Genomic DNA, 12,813 nt, shown 5'->3' with positions numbered 1-12,813 from the left:
CCTGAAGTTTTTTGTTGAGAAGTCAACTGATAGTTTAATATAAACTTCCTTTTAGGTAACTTTCTGTATCTCTCTTGCTTCCTTTAATATTCTTTGTCTTTAATCTTTGCCATTTTCACTATGATGTGTCTTAGTGTTAGTCTCTTTGAGTTCCTCTTAATTGGGACTGTATGTGCTTTGAAAGGTTGTTATCTTCATTTTAAAATATATTTTTATTGATTTCAGAGAGGAAGGGAGAGGGAAAGATAGAAACATCAATGAGGGGAGTTATTGATCAATTGCCTACTGCATGCCCTCTACTGGGGATTGAGCCTACAATCCAGGCATGTGCTCTTGACCAGAATCAAAACCCAGATCCTTCAGTCCACAGACCAATGCTCTATCCACTGAGCAAAACCAGTTAGGGCCCTGTGTGACATTTTTCTTCACCTATTTAGGGAAGTTTTCAGTCATTATTTTATCAAGCAGGTCCTCTATTTATTGTTCTATTTCTTCTCCTTCTGGTACTCCTAAGATGCAGATATTGTCCCAAAGTTCCCTAAACCATACTCCTGCTTTTTCATTCTTTTTTTTTTTTCTTGCTTTATTTGGATGTTTTTTCCTACGTTTTCTTCCAAATCTCTGATTTGATCCTCTGCTTCATCCAACCTATTTTTAATTCCTTCTTGTGTATTCTTTATATCAGATATATTCTTCAATTCAGACTGGTGTTTGTTCATGGTTTCGATTTCTTTTTTCATGCTGTTGTCATTCCTACTAAGTTCCTTGTAATTCTCATTAAGTTCCTTGAGCATCTTTAGGACCATTACTTTGAACTGTATATCTGAAAAATTGCTTTCCTCCATTTCTTTTAGCTCTTTTTCTGGAAATTCCACTGTTTCTTTCATTGGGGCCTGTTTCTTCATTTCTACATTTTGGCTCTCCTTTTGTGTTTGTTTCTATGTAATAGATAGAATTGCTATGGCTTCCAGTCTTCCTGAGATGGAGTTATTGGGGCCCAATGACATGGTCTCCTTGATCTCCTAGGTTGGATATTCTAGAGATGTCCCTTGTGTGAATTTTGTGGTCCCTCCTGTTTTAATTGTGTCTTGATTGCTATTGGCCTATTCCTGTGTGGGATAGACCCTCAGTCTGCCTGACTGAGTTCAACTCTGACAACATCTTGTAAGTTATTATACAGGTGACAGGCAAAGCAGCTACTCCCAATGTTGCCGACTAGGAAGAATCCCCACATCTCCCAGCACATGATCCCAGACAAAGACTTTAAGACAATGGCTCTGTGAAATATTAATTTTTTTCTTGTCTTACATTTTCTTTCTTACTACTTCTATTGTGAATATCCTAGCCACTGCTGCTGCTGTCGCTGCCACTGCTGCTGATGGTGTGCAAAACCTTGGGAAACTTCACTCCCCTTGGCATTCCCTCACCTTCCCACAGCACAGTACACTGTGGACCCTGGCCTAGAATTGGCTTGGCCTGCTTCCTGTAAGCTGTCCCTGACTTCTGAGTCAGGCCTAGCATTACTCTGGACCCTGTGTCCCTGTTACTACATCCATTCCCCTAGAATGAATCATTTACATTTCCAAACCCCTGCTGAAACTACTGAAATTCATATTAAAACATCTTTTCAAGTCAAACCCTGTGTCTTGGCATTTTTCCTCTCCATTTTGCATAGATAAAGAAGCTCCTCATTACAGAGAACAAACTGGTGGTTTGCACTATTTACTCCCTTCATCTTTTCACCCAGCTCCCCCACCCCTAATATTCCTCCTTTCTGGAGTGAAAAGATGAAGGGAGTAAATAGTACAAATTTTCAGTTATAAAATAGTCACTGGGATGTAGGAATATACTCAACTATATTGTAATAATGCTGTATGGTGCTAGGTGGGCACTAGACTTATTAGGTTATCTGTTTGTAAGTTATATACAAGTCTAATCACTATGTTGTATGCCTAAAACTAATATAATAGTAAATGTCAATTGTAATTGTAAAAATCCTATGTAATAAAAGTCCAACAACCAAAACAGCAGAACAACCAGAGAGACCAGAACGACCACGGCCCCTTGTCTTGGCTGGCCTCACCTCCCAGCAGGGACCCCCCCCCCCCCGATTGGGGGCATGACCAGCATGCAAACCACCCACTACCCTTTTCCCCAACCAGCCCTGGCCCCCAGCAGGACCCCCACCCCAACCCAGGGCCCCCATCAGAGCAGGCTGGATGGCCCACACCTGTGCACCAGGCCTCTATCCTATATAATAAAAGGGTAATATGCAAATTGACCTTAATGGCAGAACAACAAGAACATACAGTGGAACAGTCACTATGAGGCTCACTGACTACCAGTCACTATAAGGCTCACTGACCACCTTGGTCCCTTTCCCTGGCCAGCAGGCTCTGATCACCTGATGGCAAATTGGAAACTGGGGGTGGGTGGCAGTGGGGGACAGGGCTGGCTACACGCAACTGGGGAAGATGGCCCTGATCACATGCCAGGCCTACACACTGTACTTACCATGAATTTCAGGCACTGGGTCTCTAGTAGAAATGTAAACCCTATCCTGCCACCACTCCCACCAACCTGCCAAAGGGTCTTCGAACCATAAAATTAGATCACAGATTCAGGCCAGCAGTTCCAAGTGTAAAGCCTCATTCACACATGAGAAATCCCCACCTTTCTCCTTCCCCTTGGACTCCATGTCTCAGAGGAGGCATGCGCAGTTTGGATGCACAAATGAAAGCCTAGAAAAGTTACTCTTTTGGGGTCCTGTGGTGCATCCAGGCAGAGACAAACTGATCACCAAAAGCCAAGCACCAGACTCTGCCCCTTCCTCATCCCACAGCCTCAGCTCCAGATAGGCACTCCCCGTGGCAGGATACAAGGAGAGAGCCCTATCTGGAATCTTGGTAGAGATGGGAATGCTCAGGAGGCCAAAATAATAGACCTAAGGACCCAAATTCTGGGGCCCATGCTGCCAGGGCCCGCTCAGCACAAGGCCAAAGGGAGCTCGGACCAAGTTCTGGTCCAATTGCTAACCCAGCTGCAATCTGCCATCCCTGAACCGCAGCGTGCTGAAGTGTGTAATTGTGGGGTTGAGAGTGCTCTGGAGGTGGAGGGCTCACCCCAACCTCTGAGTCCCTGGGGCTCTCTGCCAGCACGCCCTTCTGCCAGGTGCTCAGCCCCAGCTGTGCCAGCAAAGCCCCTTTGCTGCAGTGAGTACACAGAGGACAGGGCAAGGGAAGGGTGGTTGGCCTGTGGCCTCTGCTGAGGCTGTTTGGACACATGCAATTCGCTCTAATTATCCAGGGCTTTCAGTTTGCCTACTCTCCTGGGCCTGGGAGCTGAGTTCTGGGTGCCCACAGAGCTGCTACTCCACCGAATGAGCCACTCACCAGGCCAGGAAGCTCTGTCCCCGTCCACAACACCCTGTGTCGTGTGTCTGTCTCACCTGTGCATCTCTCTCCCTGTTCCTTGCTCTATGATCCTGTTTATTCATTCCCCATGTCTCACTGGGCCTTTTGTCTCTGTCTCTCATTGGATCTCTGCCCATGAGAACATCCTTGTCACCCCCACAAAGGAACACACACCAGCAGACTCCACCTTTTCAATAAAAAATGACAAGTGGGAAACAGAGTGAATTAAAATGCATTAACTTAAAAACAATCCATGTGTCAGCAAATGCATTCCAAATGGCAGCCCTTCTGCAGGGGTGGCAGGGGCGGGGCATGTTGGCCACATGCTCTGGAATCTCAGACACAAAGTGTAGGGGGCTCAGCACCTCACTATGGACCCCTCCCACTAGCTACCTGGGATGTCAGGGCCTGGGGAAGGGAATTAGTCTATGTCCAGGCCCCATTCTGTCCTATCTGTGCACAAATTTTGTGCACCTGGCCTCTAGTGTGTGTGTGTGTGTGTGTGTGTGTGTGTGTGTGTGTGTGTATAATATTCAAATCGACAGAATGGCAGAATGACCAGAAGGACCACTTGACCAGTCATTATGAGGTACACTGACCATCTCCTAGTCCCTCCTACAAGCCAGCAGGCTCCAATTTCCTGATGGCAAGTGGGAACTGAGGGGGGGGGGGGGATCGGGGCCAGCTGCCGGCAGCCAGGAAAGGTGGCCCTGACCACAGGCCAGGCCTAGGGACCATATCCATGCATGAATTTCATGTGCTGGGCCTCTAGTCCTGTATAATAAAGAGGTAATATGCAAATTGACCATCACATCCTCACACAAGATGGCCACCCCCATGTCGTCACAAGATAGCTGCCACAAGCTGACCAGTTTGTGGACAATCAGGCCAGCAGGGAAGGGCAGTTAGGGATGACCAGGCCCACAGGGGAGGGCAGTTAGAGGCAACCAGGCTGGCAGGGGAGGGTAGTTAGAGGCGACTTGGCTATCAGGGAAGGGCAGTTGGGGGTGACTGGGCCGACAGGGGAGGGCAGTGGGAGTGATTGGGTTGGCAGAGAAGCATTTAGGCATTGATCAGGCTGGCAAGGGAGTAGTTAGGGGGTGATTAGGCTGGCAGGCAGAAATGGTTAGGGCAATCAGCCAGGTAGAGAAGTGATCAGTTGGGAGCCAACAGTCCCGGACTGTGAGAGGGATGTCCGACTGCCGGTTTAGGCCTGATCCCAAAACAGCAGTCTAATATCCCCCAAGGTGTCCCAGATTGGAGAGGGTGCAGGCTGAGATTTCGTACACTAGGCCTCTTGTAAATAAATAAAAAGAAACTCATCATTAACTTCATTAACTGACCATCTATGGTTCTGAAATGTCTTCGTGATCCTTTCCGGAGTTTAAATTTATTTCCAGAGCCTCCTAACTACTTGCAAAGTATTGTATGAATTTACTGTCGTTTACACTTCTGATTATTTCAAAGTCTTGGGATCTCTAAGGTTATGGAATAGATTCTTCCTGATTATTTTAACTTCACAGTAAAAAAAGCTTGCTGCTTAGTTACTACACTGTATCAATAGAACAGAGTCTGTTTTGTTTGTTTCATTTTGTTAATACTTTTTGCTTACCCAGCCTAATCTTCTTCCATTTCCCAGAACGTACCTTGTTCCAAAAGACAGCAATTAATTCTTCAAAGGTTTACTTTCCGATCTCACAATCTAAAGTTCTTCTCTCCTTTCAGCATTGGTAGTCTCTTTTTCAATCCCACATTTGTTTCCTTCATAGCATTTATCACAATTTATAATTTTGAATGACTAGTTGTTATTCGTTGAAAGTCTACCTCTTTCAATAAAAAGTAGGTTTTATGAAAACAGCACTTTGCCTTTTCTGTCTGCTTCCATATACTAGTGCCTAACCACGTGGCAGGCACTTAGCAGGTGCTCAAGAAATTTGCTGAAGGAATGAGTGAATGAAACCGTATACTTTCCTCTACCATCTGTATCTTTCTCCTTTCTTACTTTCCTTTCTCTCCCCACTTACCTTTCCTCTAACTTTCCTCTAACTTACCTTTCTCTTCCATCTACTACCTTCTTTCACTCCATTATCTTAATTTCATTCATTCAACCAACCAACAGTTCTGAAGACCAACTCTATTTAAGACATTAAACTTTATGTTGTGAAAGACAAAGTAGACACAGTCTCTTTTCATGAGGACCCTTCAATCTTTATGCTTGTGTTTTATATCAGAGCTCACGAATTTCCCAGACTCCCAGAACAATGCTTTATTACCAGTTTCCTCAAACAGTGCTAATACCAAATAATTGAGCCTGTCAACCCTTCCCCCTCAACAACACGCTCATAACTGTCAATTGCTGGGTGCTTTTGGTGGAGTGTGTGAAAGAAAAGAGCCACATGCTAACCTGTCATGCTCAGGGGAGGCTTGTGTGGCAGTCTTGCAAACTTACAGACCTAAAATAACCACAAAAGATGGTTTGAAAATTAAATATCTAACTACAAACAGATTATAGTGGGTAGTCATGTCCTAGACCGATATTTCACCTGACAAAGATCAACTTAGATCTTCTTTATTGAGCCCATTTGCCTTTCTGACTCTTAAGATAACATATCTATGAGATGTCTGGGTAACTTGTAACTTCCCTTTTTCTGGAGCCCCTGGGGCACAACCAAATGTGGTGGGCACCAGGACAGATGCCTCAAATTCCTTCGTTATCATGTAAATTGTTCCTGCACTCACCAGCATTTTACTTTTTATCCAATCCCAGGGGTTTCCCACCGCTTTGCTTTCTTCCACTTCCTTAATCCATAACCAGTGAATTTCATGTAACCCACCTATGTCCCTCCTTTGATTGCAATGTATTGATATAAATAGAAATGTAACCCGCCATTCTTTGGAGCATTATCTCAATCCATTGAGCTTCCGCTTCCCAGCATTTGTCGATAGTTTGGCTCAAATAAACTCACAAAAATTCTTTACAGGTTTCAATGTTGGCTTTTTGTTTTTGTTTTTGTTTTTTTTCATTAACAAGTGAGTATACAATATGATTGCACACTCAAGTGCAGAGCTCTAGTGATCACTGGCAGTATAAGTCACATGGAACATGTCTCTTCAGTGGCCTTGTCAGGGTTAAGACTAGGCCACTGAAGAGACATGTTCCATGTGACTATGTTTCCTGCTCCCTATGGCCCCAGTAAACTCTACTAACTTCCTATATCATATGGAACTTACAGAAAATCTATTGTATATATCTCATGGGGCACTTCAGCTCTTCTCTCTCCCTGTGGGCAGAACCCCACCTTTTCTATCCTGGTTGGATGCCCTGCCTCATCATCTATACTTGGCGAATTTCATTTCCTTATCTGCTAACAACCCACTTTTCTAAAAATTGCCTCAAAACAGAGACAGACCTGGTCATGTTTGAGAGAGAGAAATGCCACATACCTTGCTCCCTTGACCCCTGATGACCAGATTAAGAGGGTATCCTTATCAAAAAAGAACTGATTCAAAGTTAAGCTAGGAATCAATTCACAGGCTGAGACAGCCCCTCCCTCCCTCCATCTCTCTCTCTCTCTCTCTCTCTCTCTCTCTCTCTCTCTCTCTCTCTCTCTCTCTCTCATCATCATCATCATCAACTTGAATTAGAAAACATAGGAAACAGCATAATTAATTTGGGCTTGTAAGATTGTTCAAAACAACCTCAGGGTTTGGGCCATGTGCAAATAGAGAATGCTTGTGTTGATGAAAGGGGCCACATGCAAACATGACAGCTCAGGGGAGGCCTGCATGGCGGTCTTGCAGACTCAGAGACCTAAACCACAAAGATGGCCTGAAATTAAACTAAAAGCAACTATGGTGGGCAGTCACCTCCTAGGCCCGTATCTTCACTGACAAGGTCAAGATTTACCTTAACTGAGCCTACCTGTCTTTTTGCATCTATGATAACATACCCTTGAAATGTCTGGGTAACTTGTAACTTCCCTTTTTCTGGACCCCTTGGGACACAAACTGATGTGGGAGGTGCCAGGACAGAGACCACAAACTCCTTCATTGTTATCATGTTAATTGTTCCTGCACCCACCTAAGTATGTGTCCATCATTTTACTTTTATCCAATCCCAGGTGTTTCCCCGCTTTGCTTTCTCCTGCCTCTCTAGTCTATCACCAATGGATTTCATGTAACCCACCTATGTCCCTCCTTTGATGGCAATGTATAAATACAAATGTAACCTGCTATTTCTCCAGAGCATTATCTAAATTCGTTGAGGTTCTGCTTCCCGGCATATGTCAACAGTTTGGCTCAAATAAACTCACAAAAATTCTTTACAGGTTTCAATGGTTTTTACGTTAACACTTTCTAAACAGTAAAATAGAATCAGAGAGGCATAGAGAGAAGCAAAATGGCAGAGACCATGAGGGATGAAAAAATCGGCTTTGGCCCTTTGCAGCTTCCAGAGCTTGTTCTCATGACAACATGAGATCAAGCATGATCTCGTCCATTGCTCCTGGTCTGTCCCTGCATCCTTGCCTGAGTAGAGTTTCCTTTCCTTGCAGTCTTGGGGCATTAACCCAAGCACTTTTTTCTACATAGAGTTCCTTTTGATTCTTGTCAAATTTACCTTTTCTATGGGATTCTGCTCTTGAACTCAAATTTACCTGTAAAGGTGTGAGCTCAGTCTTCCAACCCTTGAAGAAGCTGCCTTAGCTCACCTGCCAGGAAATGACCTGTAGCCTGACCCACCTGTATGCCCTCCATGGATTTCAACTGTCTCCTCTTGTACCAGCCTATCATCCAGCACTGCAATCACCCACCCACAGGCTTGCATCTAATTACGGCATGAGTTCTAAATCCCCTTTGTAGGTAATGACTTTTAAACATATTGTAATAGTGATACAATTGGCTACAGGATATCCTATATAATAAAGAGGTGATATGCAAATTGACCATCACTCCAACACACACGATGGCTGTCCCATGTGGTCAAAGATGGCTGCCCCTATGTGGACACAAGATGGCCACCACAAGATGGCCAGCAGGGGAGGGTGGTTGGGAGGGACCAGGCCTGCAGGGGAGGGCAGTTAGGGATCAGGCTAGCAAGGGAGGGCAGTTAGGTGTCGATCAGGCTGGCAGGAGAGTGGTTAGGGGGTTATCTGGCTGGCAGAAAGAAACAGTTAGGGGCAATCAGGCAGGCAGGCAAGCAAGCGGTTGGGAGCCAGCAGTTCTGGATTGTGAGAGGAATGTCCGACTGTCTGTTTAGGCCCAATCCCAGCTGAGCTTAAACGGGCAGTCAGACATCCCTTGAGTGGTCCCAGATTGGAGAAGGTGCAGGCTGGGCTGAGGGACACACACACACACACACACACCTTGCATGGATTTTGTGCACCAGGCCTCTAGTCTATAATAGTGATATCTAGAAATATGTTCCATTTTGCATGCATTGCTTCACCTGTAGCAACCCAAAGAACCATTATAATAAGCATATTTATCTCCTGTCAGGGCCAATCTTTTCTCTGTCTCTTCTTGCCAGGGATAGAGGTGAAAAAAACTATTTTTTTAAAATGTAGTTTGTTTAAGTTTATAGAAAGTGCTCACAAACAATATAAACAAATAAAAACCTTTCGATGTGATGGTTAGCACTGGATTTCAGTTTAAAGACCTCATGTTTGTTTGTTTGTTTAAAAATATTTTTATTCACTTCAGAGAGGAAGGAAGAGAGAGAGAGAGTAGAAACATCAATGATGAGAATCATTAATTGGCTGCCTCCTTAATGCCCCCAACTAGGGGTTGAGCCCAAAATCCAGCAGAAATTCCACTGTGACCTCCTGGTTCATAGATCAGTGCTTAACCATTGAGCTATACTATTATAGCTGGGACAAAGACTTCATGTTTAATAAAATTCTTGAATAAAGTATAAAATAGATTAAATGCAGGCAACATATGTAAAAAAAAAATCAAGGAGGAGAAATCAAGATGATGGCATAGGGTAGACACCTGAATGCAGCCTACCACAACAATTTTGAATTTACAACTGGAAACATCACCCTGAAGCACCGGATGGCTGGCTAAGAGGAGACTCTACCATCCAGGAACGAGAGAGAAGGCATGCTGAGCCTCAGGAACTGTGAAGGCATGGAGAACAGTGCGCGAGAAAAGGCGGCCGCTGAATTCACTGCTGGTTTGCTTGCGGCACGCGCAGAGAGGGCGCACGGCTAATGCGCAGCTGGCTTTCTTATTAGGGAGGAAAACAAAACAACCCTATTGCTCTGATAGACAGCCCCAGTCAGGGAGAGGCTGGACTGTCAGGCAGTGGGCAGAGATCTCTTGGAGGTGGGTGGAGCCAGCAGCCATTACTGCAGGACTCAGGAACTGGAACCTCATGGGGAGGGGCTGATGAGAAACCAAAGCTTGTCTGCACCACCCTGAGATTCCACCCCATCCAAGTGGAACACAGAAGCCCTCTAGGAGGCTGGCTTTCTCATTCAGGAGGAAAAAAAAAAAGAAAAACAAACAAACAAACAAAAAAAACTCCCAACTGCACTGAGAGACAACTCTGAGCTGGGAAAAACTGGCTGTCATGGACCAGGCAAAACTCAAGAACAGTTTTTATCCAAGAAGTGCCCACGCCTGCAACCAATATTGCGGGACTTGCTGCGAATAGGACTTTCCTAAGGCGGGACTGACAGGGAACCAAAGCTTGTCTATGCCACCCCAAGACTCTGCCCCATCCAAGAGGAGCACAGAAGCCCTCCTAGCTGAGACACTGCTGATCCTCACAGCCAATTGGCTTGGACATCAACACTTCCCAGTGATACCAACAACAAGCAAGTCTTAACAACAAGACTACACATACAGCCCACAAAGGGCTACACCAAGTCTGTTCACCTCAGGTAACTGGGAAGGCTGTGCTACTGGGCTCTACCAGAACACCTAGCACAGAAAACTATTCCATCAAATCAGCGAAGCAGTTAAAATGCAGAGAAGAGGCAGGACACGAAGGAGATGGAGGAGAGTAAAAGAATGGACATTGAGTTCAAAACTAAAGTTATAAAATTTTTCAAGAATCTCCTAAAAAAGGCTGATAAAATAAACGAGACCTATGAGGATATGAAAAGGGATTAACTAGAAATAAAAAGGGATCAACTAGAAATAAAAAGGGATCAACTAGAAATAAAAAAGGATCAACTAGAAATAAAGAATACATTATCTGAAATAAAAAATATTATACAGAGTCCTAAAAACAGAATAGAAGATCACAGGAATCAAGACAAAGATTTGGAACATAAAGAGCCAGAGGACACTCCTCCACAGAAGCAAGAAGATAAGAGAATCCAGCCAAAACCGGTTTGGCTCAGTGGTAGAGTGTTGGTCTGTGGACTGAAAGGTCCCAGGTTCGATTCTGGTCAAGGGCATGTACCTGGGTTGCGGGCACATCCCCAGTAGGGGGGGTGCAAGATGTGGCTAGTCAATGTTTCTCTCTCATCAACGTTTCTAACTCTCTATCCCTCTCTCTTCCTCTCTGTAAAAAATCAATAAAATATATATTTTTTAAAATAGATAAGAGAATCCATAAAGTTGAAGATAGTGTAAGAAGCCTCTGCGACAATTTCAAGCGAACCAACATCAGAATTATGGGGGTCCCAGAAGAAGAGAGAGAGCAAGATACCGAAAACATACTGGAAGAAATAGTGACAGAAAACTTTCTTTACTTGGTGAAAGAAATAGACTTACAAGTCCAAGAAGCACCCAGAACCCCAAACAAAAGGAATCCAAAGAGAAACACACCAAGACACATCAAAATTAAAATTCCAAGCACGAAAGACAAAGAGAGAATATTAAAAGCAGCAAGAGAAAAGCAGGCAGTTACCTATAAAGGAGCATCCATACGATTGTCAGCTGATTTCTCAACAGAAACCATGTAGGCCAGACAGGAATGGCAAGAAATATTCAAGGTGATGAATAGCAAGAACTTACAGCCAAAAATACTCTACCAGCAAAGCTATCACTCAGAATCGAAGGCCAGATAAAGAGCTTCACAAATTAAAAAAAGCTAAAGGAGTTCATCACCACCAAACCAGAATTATATGAATTGCTGAAGGGGTTCTTTAGGAAGAGGAAGAAGATAAAGGTAAAAATTATGAACAACAAATACATAACTATCAACAAGAGAAACTAAAAACCAAGGGAATTAAAACATCTGATGAACAATATTAACTGGTGAATATAATAGAATCAGAGGTATGGAAGGGGAGTGGACTGACGATTCTCAGGGAAAAAGGAAGTGGGGTGCGGGAAGAGACTGAACAAAAACTGTGCACCTATGGATGAGGACAATGGGGGGTGGGGAAAGGGCAGAGGGTGGGGTGGGAACATGGTGGAGGGGAGCAATGGAGGTGGGGGGAAAAGAGGAACATTTGTAATAATCTGAACAATAAAGATTTATTTAAAAAATAAAAATAAAAATAAAAATAAAAAATCAAGGAGTTACCTAATACTAATCTAAAGCCAGGGAACTTTACTTTATTCTTGTATTCAACGGATCTAAGAGGGGTAGTGAGGAAGGCATTTACTCAGCTGGTTTTCAGTCTTAAAAAAAAGACAAGAAGGTAAGGGGAAAAAATAAAATAAACACAAGGGGCTTAATTACAAGTTGCTGTGATTCTTTTTGAGCATTGTTTACTTACTAGTCATATCCTTAAACAATCTGCAATAGGCTCAGAAGGTATCTGGGAAGGCAACTATACAGATTATTTAAATTCTTCAGTTTGGGAATTTAAACAGATTAGGATTATGGAAGACAGTTTTAGCCACTCAGCAGAAAGGAAAATGCAATATTGAAAGGACAGAAATAATGCAGCAGAAAGATCCACTGTGGGGTAGCTGCCCAGCTAAGATTCTCCTCTCCAAAAACTCCTCCCAAATACATAGGGCTGGAGCTGAGGGCCCTGGCCTCATGCCATGCTCCAGTGCTTGTTATCTGTCACTCAGTAGCTTTGTCTTTACATTCTCAGTGTTGTTTTGAGGATTAAATAAAATAATGCTGAGACCAACACCTGGCAACTAGTACATAATAAATGTCAGCCATTGTCGCTAAGCATCATGCTTGCCTAACTGGCTGCACTAGAACCAACAGATCTCTCCCTCGGCTGTGAGGTTGGGATAAGCCAGTCGTTACGTGCAGCTGGACCTGGAGTTTGAAACCTCTGGCCTTAGCTTTGAGGTCTGAGGAGCAGAGAATGAGTTTTAAAAGAGGAAAAACCAGCCTGAGTGGAAGAAAGTCCAACCTGGCTCCCCATCATTTCTCTTTGCCACTTCAGGTTCCGCTGAGCCTGCTTGGCCTGTCTGCCCTGTGTCCGTGTGCAGAAGGTTGTTTTTTTTGTTTGTTTGTTTGTTTGTTTTTTTA

At 43.9% G+C, this 12,813-nt stretch overlaps 1 protein-coding gene across 2 annotated transcripts in view; it reads right to left on the bottom strand.

The window, feature by feature from the left end:
* Positions 1-12,813, bottom strand: part of GXYLT2 (glucoside xylosyltransferase 2) — a 173,541-nt gene that overhangs the window by 77,856 nt on the left and 82,872 nt on the right. The gene's annotated exons all lie outside the window — the stretch shown is intronic.

Source organism: Pipistrellus kuhlii, unplaced genomic scaffold, assembly GCF_014108245.1.
Source record: "Pipistrellus kuhlii isolate mPipKuh1 unplaced genomic scaffold, mPipKuh1.p scaffold_m20_p_93, whole genome shotgun sequence".
In the NCBI taxonomy this organism is placed as follows: domain Eukaryota; kingdom Metazoa; phylum Chordata; class Mammalia; order Chiroptera; family Vespertilionidae; genus Pipistrellus; species Pipistrellus kuhlii.
This window is presented reverse-complemented; position numbering and strand designations above follow the sequence as displayed.